General features: G+C 36.0%; 1 non-coding gene across 1 annotated transcript; it reads right to left on the bottom strand.

The window, feature by feature from the left end:
* Positions 1–7,583: 7,583 nt before the first annotated feature.
* TRNAR-ACG (transfer RNA arginine (anticodon ACG)) lies at positions 7,584–7,656 on the bottom strand. The gene has a single exon. It is a non-coding gene; the product is annotated as a tRNA-Arg (tRNA).
* Between the last annotated feature and the right edge of the window lie 769 nt (positions 7,657–8,425).

Here is an 8,425-nt window from a genome sequence, read left to right as displayed (position 1 = left end):
TTTTTTTTTTTTTTTTGGTTTGTGATATATAGTTGGCCGAGTGGTTAGCGTATCCGCTCTTCAGCCAAATGGTGGCTGGGCGAATCCTACCATGGGCATGGATGTTTGTGATTGTCTGTGAACAGGGGCGGATCGTGCATAGGCACTACGGAACTGTAGCACCCCCAATTTTTCTCGATATATAAATATACTTATTAATTTATTTATATTTGCTTGTAATATTTAATTTTATCATCAACAATCCTATACAATTCTCTTATTTTGTATAAAAAGTAATAAAAATCCATGTCGTAGCACTTAGGAGGGCGCTAGCAGCACTGTGTTTACCACAGTGTCATATTGCCACGCGCGCATAGTGTGATGCGAGCTATTAGCGTAATGCGGCACTGTCCGTCGCGCAGTTCCACTGTTGTTTATATGCAGTTTGCGCCAGTAGTAGAGTGTTCGTAGTGCTTATCGTGTTTACTCCGTCTCTTTAAATATTTGGACATTACAATTAAAGACATAACATTTGTTATAGTTTTTATTTTAGAACATTATTGGGGTTATGATAATGGATTTTATTTTTAAGTAATTATACGATGTTTTTTATGGAATATATAGGGTTAAACTATCGTGGTGATAACAGCTCACATTTTTAGTCCCAAGCAAAAATTTTGGACGCACTGTATATGACACTGTGGAAGCAGGTTTATATTCTGAACGCAGATCCTCCAGTATTGTTGGAGTTTTGCAGATGTACGCTGGAAACTAAATACTGTCTTTTCATCATAATCTACAGGTTCGAACCTGTCACATATTTCACTGCGCCACATGCCTGACACGAGCCGAGCCACCGTTGCCCTCTGTACGTCACAAGCATAATCATAAATTGTAATCGGTGGTGATTTATACTTTCGTTAGCACTTTCATTAAATATTCTAAATTCCTCAAAAGTATTAAACTTAAAACATTTTAACTACTACATTTCAATGATCAGATGCATTAAAGTGGATGGTTTTAACACTTGTTATAAACTCGATAAGAAAAGTCTTTTGATCACAGATGGAAAAAAGCAAAATCATATCTTTAATTCATATTTCAACCTCCTAACCTGTTTTCACCTGTAATAATGTAATAGAAATTAACGCGACCCGGAAAAATGAAGTTAAATTGATTCACTTATTCAAACGTTTCGCTCTATCACAAAGGCATAATCAGGGATACAATACAAAACTGTAACGTTCACAATGAACGTGATGAATAGATCATGACTTAGAGAATTTAATCATGATAAAATTTTGAATAATAAAAATACAAAAATATTTTAAATTTTATTTTTAAAAAACAAATTAAAAATTAAAAATAATAAAAAATTCTGAATAATAAACTGATATCCGAGATAAATATCTGTCAATTTACTGTTAAGGTAGATCTATCCCTAGTACTTTGACAGAAAGTGTGACGAAAGGAAATTTAAAATCTCTGGGTGACTTGGTTTTTGAAATCCAAATTGAATTTCCAATCTATGAATAAAATTATCCATGTAGATTGATCACGTAGGTTCTTATTAGTAGTAGAAGTGCTTTTTTTTCCCGGAAAAAAGGTGCCGGTACTCACCATTGAGATGTTATTTCAGCAAATTCCACACTTTTAACATATCCTCCGATACACTCTCGTCGCCTCTTGATCGCTTCTTGCTTTTGGAATCAACTGTAGAATGACGACCACGGAGCAGCCATCAGTCCACATATTTGCTAGGATTGAACTGAATGAGAGGAGTTCCTACTGTTCTGATGAACATCACTGCAGAAGTTGTCCGTACAAGCAGAGATGACCTAGATGAAGCTACTATAAGATTCATCTGAGAGAAACCCCTTTCACATTCACTGAAAGATATTACAATTGTGTGCAAGTGAAAGTAGTATGTCTGGGACTTTATTTTCTTGAAAATATTCACGGAAACCACGAACTGCTTCTCTTTCATTTAAGCGAAATTTGCGTGCTAACTTTTTAATTTCAGCTTCACCAAATGTCAGATGCTTCCTTTCCAGGATTTTCTGAGATCTTCTTAGAAGCTAAAATCTTAGCACATTCAGGCAAATCGGCATCATCTCCTTCAAGCAGTTGCTTTCCAACAGCTTCTTTCAGACTTTTATAGAAAGCGGATGAACTTATTGCAGGACTGCGTCTTTCATTTCTGTGGAGCTCAATCCCTTTGAACTTCGTGTTCTTCTGACTTTGAAGAGAAATACTGTAGTGTGAACCAGGATTTTCAATTCTTCTTCAAAAAGTTGAACTGTATTTTTTATCTTCCTGTCTACTTTGTACGAGTTAAGATTTCTCTCTTGTAAATCTAAAAAGTTCACTAAGTTCTTGGGGAGCATCGCACATAAGGTCCAAATCAAGAACAAACTCGCATGACGTTATATTTCTTAAAAGGCCCTCTCTGCCAATTTTAAGAAGTTAAAGTTCTAGAGTCGCTGCCCATTCCTGTAGTTCCCTAGCATTCTTAGGTGAAGCATGATAAGTCACATAAAGTTTGTCCATGAAATTCTTAAAGCGATTCACTCTTGCCACATTGTTCACTGTGTCACTAACAGACAATTCAAGGCGATGGCTAGCACAATGTCAGAAAATAACACTAGGAAACTTCTCTTGCATTAGCCTCCTTACACCATTACGCACACCAAACGACACGACTGCACCATCCCAAGTTACAGACAATAAATACTCCTTTAAGTAATCTTCAGATAATTCTAAACACTAAAGGTGACTAATTAAAGAGTTTAGACTTCCTCTAGGAGTGGAGTTACATCTGATGATTCGATCAAATCTAGAAAAAGACTCACAGGAGCCGAAAGTTCAGGAAGAACTACACGAACAATAATAATCAATGTTGTTGTGTTACTCACAGTTGTCGATTCATCAATAAGTAACACGATATTTTTTCTTGGAGTTCATTATATTGTCTATTAATGTTTTCCTCATTTCATTTGCGATTTGGCTCACAATGTTAACGCAAGCATTTGCAGAATGAAGAATATATCCCATGTCTAGGCCATTAAGTTCCTGTAAATTTATTTCGTCTTCACAGTTGTTAAATGATTAATTTCTCCTTGCAACTTTGTAAGCAGTTGAATACACTTTTCTTGGTACGTCTTTATTAGGAGACAAAAAGTATTTAGGAAAACTTTCTCTAATGGTTCGCTTTTTGCTTCAGATTTTACTTTTTGGCATGCTTTGTGCCTGCACTCATCTTATGATCGTAAATCTTTTTTCTTAATGAAATTAACTGTTGTTTGCGAGATTCTCCAAAATGACTGATTTTACCATTTGCATAGTTTCCTGAAATTTTCATTCCCATGTGTTTATCGAAGGCAAGACTTCCGACATCACGACACACTTTACAGTCCAACATTTTATTCTTGACATACAGCCACTCGTTTCTCTCGTAGAAGTTATTTTTCAGCAGAAGTGTCCAACTTTTGGATCAATCATTATCAGAATCTGCTTCTTTTTGATCACGTAGATCTTCGGTCTTGGTTTTGTGATCCTCTTCACCAAGTGTATTTTCGGTGCTAGTTTTCTGTTTTACAGGATCACAAGTAGATTCAACAATTTCTGCTTCTTCAGCCTTCCTTTTTTTACTCATTGCCATAAAGAAACTACTTATTTTACTCATTTTGAACAATTATTGCACTGATTTAATTTAAATTAATTCAAAACTCACGTGAACACCTGTCTGTTGCAGAGTGAATATAGAACTCAAACTGATATTCGAAGCAATCGGAAGTAAATACAACTTCCTGTTTCCGGTTGCGTACCAACCTATGAAACAGGAAAGCAGGGTACCAACTTATGAGTAATCAAAACTGACAATTCAATTCGTGAACACAGTGCCATCTACCGGAATATTTATAATAAATTTTGCTGTCAATAAATCGCAAATTTTTAAAAACTTAAAAAAAAAAGGTGCCGTTGCGTACTGTATGACGGTCGAACAAAAGGTTGCTTTATCGACCTTCCTATAATTGTACGTGGGTGGTCTGAAAAGTTCTCGGCCTAACAATGAAAAAACGAATTTATAATTTCAAAATTATTTTTATTTTTCAACATAATCTCCCTTAAGACTAATACGTTGATTCCAGCGATGCTCCAGCGCCATTATCCCATCCCTGTAGCTGCAATCATCTCTTGATTTGAAGAAAAACACTAACCAGCAGGGCTAGTTTGGGACAGAAGTCAGAGTCCTCGGTTATTGTTTTACCCTTTTCGAGATAATTAATAAACAAAATGCCTTTAGCATCCCAAAACACCGAAGCCATGACCTTTCTGGCTGATGGAACTGACTTTGTCTTCTTTGGCACTGAACAACCGGCGTCTGTCCACTGTTTTCACCGCTGTTTGGATTCTGGCATGTAATGGTGAATCCGAGTCTAATCCATAGTAATTAATCGACACACAAAATCAGTTTTATTCTTGTTAAAACGTTCCAAGCACTATTCAGAGATTTTCATGAGAGTGCGTATTTGATCCGTTGTGAGCGGCCCAGCACCCATCTTGCGCAAATCTTTTTCATTTGCAATTCTTCATGCAAAATGCATCCTACACGTTCTTTTGAAATGCCTATAGGCGCTCAACAATTTCACGCACTTTGACTTACCGGTCATCCAATACCATATCCTGTACTTGATCAATGATTTCTGGTGTTGTTACAATTTTTGGACGTCCTTCACGTGGATCATCTTCAAAGCTGGTACGGCCATGTTTAAACTCGGTAGCCCTTTTCTTAATTGTCGAAAACGAAGGAGAAGGGTGCCCATAAACTTTTATGAACTTCGAATGAATTTCTTTTGGTTAAACCTTCTTTTACAAAGAATTTCATAACCACACGATACTCAATTTTATCCATTTCAAGGGATGCAGACAACACTTTTGCTTCAGACAGCTGTATAAAGCACACTACTTGATAGAAGGACTTGCAATTTCACATGGATGCTTATGACAGGTGTATCAACTTAGAAAAAAAATCTTGCCCCAGGTGTTGCCATCTATGGTCGAGGCCGAGAACTTTTCAGACCACCCTCGTACAAAATGCTGATATAAAGAAAATGAAATTAACTGCCAATGTCTTTTTAAATTTATGTCAAGTTGAATCCCGATTTCTTCACTTTCCTTTCATTGACAGCTTGGGATGAGGTATGGGATTAAAATGTATCAATTTCGAAATGCGATACAATTCGATTGTGAGAAACGATTAAACTTTAAAAGCATCTAAAATTCATAAGATTTAGTTCCTCGACAAAATTTTTCTCCTCATCAGATAATGGCGGCAGTTGTTTGCCGCACCCTCGCCACGAAGGCTTCTTTATCGGTAGCCCTGGAGTCAACTACCGTAGAGTATGATAGTCCGCCAATTTCTAAACGTCAGTTAGAACTAAAAAGGAGTTCTTCCTTTTGGAATAAAAGACATTAATGTATTATTTTAATTTTCATATATTTAATAGCAACAAACATTAAAATTGAATTTTTCAAAGCGCTGCGATCTACAACTCAAACAGCGTACCAAGTCGACACAAATATCTTCTGAGTTTTCCTGCATCTTTCTTCTTACTTTTTCGAGTGTAGATAATTTTTTTTTTCCCCACTAGTAATGCAGGAAGGCCCAAAGACGCTGTTTTTTTTTTGTTTGTTTGTTTGTTTCCTCCTCAATGCCAATGAAATTCACTTGCTCATGCAGTGCTACAAATTTCAAACTTAAAAAACAAGAAACCAATCTTTGCAGTAATGATTTGTATTTGAAAAGTAAACAGGGCTAGGATTTATGCAAAATCCTACTCGCCACACGAAAAATGGACTCGTCCACTTTTTACCATTTTTTTAATGATACATCTGAAAAGTTTCGATAAGAATTCCATAAATTGATCGGCGGTGCTGTATCTATCTTGTTTAAAGGTTAAGATTTTGTTTACAAAGTTATTTTTTTAATAAATAAAATATATTCCATGTCCGTTTTGCACCCGGGAGCGAGCGTATTTGTCCAGCCCTGTATAGTAAACATGGCTGATTTCCATTTCAAGTCTGTTTATTTGCACTTGCTTTGTAAGTGGGCGTGAAATTTATAAAATATTTTAAGGGATAAGATTAAAAAAAAGTATAAGTTTAGGAACCTGTAATCGTATATTTTTCTCAAAAAAAAAAAAAAAACCCTCCTTTCTTGTCTTTGATAATACCCAAATAAGGTTAAAGTTTATTTTCAGATTTTTTTTGGGGGCGGGGGGGAAGGTGGTCCTTTTCCGTAAGGCGAAACTGGACTAAGTATTTAAGCGTCTGCAAACTGACTTTGCTTTCTGCTACTAACAGTTGTATTTAGATTGCTTATCATGTATTTTGGTTGGGTTAAGTTGGTTTAGTTCAACGAAGTCACTAAAGCCATGAGTTCAGTGTAATGTCTCTTAATTATTATTATTATTACGTGGCACCTCCTGGGAGTCCAAAGATTCATCGAGGGAGGGCACCTACTCTACAATTCTCCATCTTGCAGCCAGTTTGCGTCTTTTATTTTATTTTATTTTTTCTTGGAAGAAAAAACTTTTCCATTTCTATATTAGAACAGCTAATCTTCAGTTAAAAATACGATACAAAGATTCTTTTCATCCTGGAAGGGTTTTTCAAGCCTTTCCAAAGGCCTGATTTCTTCCTGTCTTCCAATGCACGCAACGATCTATCTTTCCGGGTAGAAGTTTCCTAATCGAACGTCCGTAGATTGGAAGCTATCAATAAAAAAAAAAGGAAAAAAAAAGGAAAAAAAAAGAATGTGAATGTTGAAGTTTGGAAGGAGAAAAACAGAGTTTGGGGACACTATATTGTCCCCCCCCCGTACGATGCGGATAAACCCCAACTCCCCGCCTCTTCCTCAAATGCAGTCTTGCACATTTCCAAGGTAGATCAAGTTAGATCTCCTCCATATACCTCAGTACCTACTTTGGTTATTACCGCGGTTATTGGGATGACGGTTCTCTCTTACATCGAATTACATGCGATGAAGATAGGATCTTCAAATCTCACAACTGATGTCCAGGTACCAGAGCTTCGTTCTTCACCTGCTGTCGTCTTTATCCCTTCACCAAATCAAGTTCTCCTGTGTTGTGACAAGGGATACTTTACTTTTCAGCAACAACGATCCCGTCCAAATTCAAATTTTATCAGCCATGAAAATACTATTTCTGCATCGTTGGTGATGCCTTAAATACACTTTATGTGATTAGAATGCATTTAAAGTAACATAATCACACGCATTTTCAACAACATTCCACATTCGTATACAATATTCCACTCGGTGACAGTATGATGGCCAAAATCAACTACGCTGTTCGAAATAGTTATTTAAAAACATAAAAAAGAACTTTTATCGCGAATTGTGTGAAAATTTTCATTGAAAAGCAGGTCGTACAAAGAATTAAAATGACTTCATTTATTTGATTAGCAGTCGCCAACAGAACTTGACCTTAACTTGTTAACGATTTCACAAATTTGTAAGCCCTGTTAACCAAAAATAACGCAATTTATAAGAAAAATAAACCATTTGTAACAATTAATCACGAGCCAGCCAGGATTCGAACCTGGAATCTTCTGATCCGTAGTCAGACGCGTTGTCCGTTGCGCCACTGGCCCATTCCGAGGTACTCAACTTTAATATTTTTGTACAAATAGAAACTATAGAGCAACTGGGAAAAAAAAAAAAAGCTTCATCAGAAGAAGTCAGTTAACATCTCTACATTCCAAAGAAGTTTATTCTCTCTCTCTCTGTATTTTCTTTCTTTATTGTAAACTACATTAGCAAGCAAACCTGTAAATCAGCTTTTATCTAGTCCATGGCCATGGAATCGCGTTCTTTTGAATACAAAATATAAATTGGAATTTTAAGAGAAAAGATTAGTCGAAGTTGATGTTGTGAGTTTCATTCAAAGCGGTAGAAATTACGGACATCATTCTATTTGACACTTCAGGTCCCAAATGGAAGGATCTCTGTAATTTCGGTCTTACTCGGGTCTATTGCATGTCATCTCACGATCCTATACTTTCTCCGAACAAATACTTCAATCTCTTATTCTTGAACTCTTAAACATTTATCGAAATATTTATGAAAAGTACGGTCAGCTGAATTCTTTATTTCATTTCACTCTTTAACTAACAATCGATTCCAATTTATTATTGCAAACGCACTGATATATTCAAGGTTACGAAATGCTACTAAAATTAAAAATGTTACTGAAACTGGATATCATGATCACTCCAGCTTTATTTGTCGCAACAGATAACTTGATCGGAAACAATATCAAAGGCCAGGAAGTTTTAATATCTAGATGTAAAATTAACTAACATCTTATCTGTGATTGGACAATATTTACTTTTTGATATGTCTTCATGCCGCAGTGATATA

Source organism: Typopeltis vanoorti, chromosome 18, assembly GCF_054136105.1.
Source record: "Typopeltis vanoorti isolate ZY-2024b chromosome 18, IOZ_Tvanoo_1.0, whole genome shotgun sequence".
In the NCBI taxonomy this organism is placed as follows: domain Eukaryota; kingdom Metazoa; phylum Arthropoda; class Arachnida; order Uropygi; family Thelyphonidae; genus Typopeltis; species Typopeltis vanoorti.
Note: the sequence above shows the minus strand (reverse complement) of the source record. Positions and strands in the feature narration are given on the sequence as shown.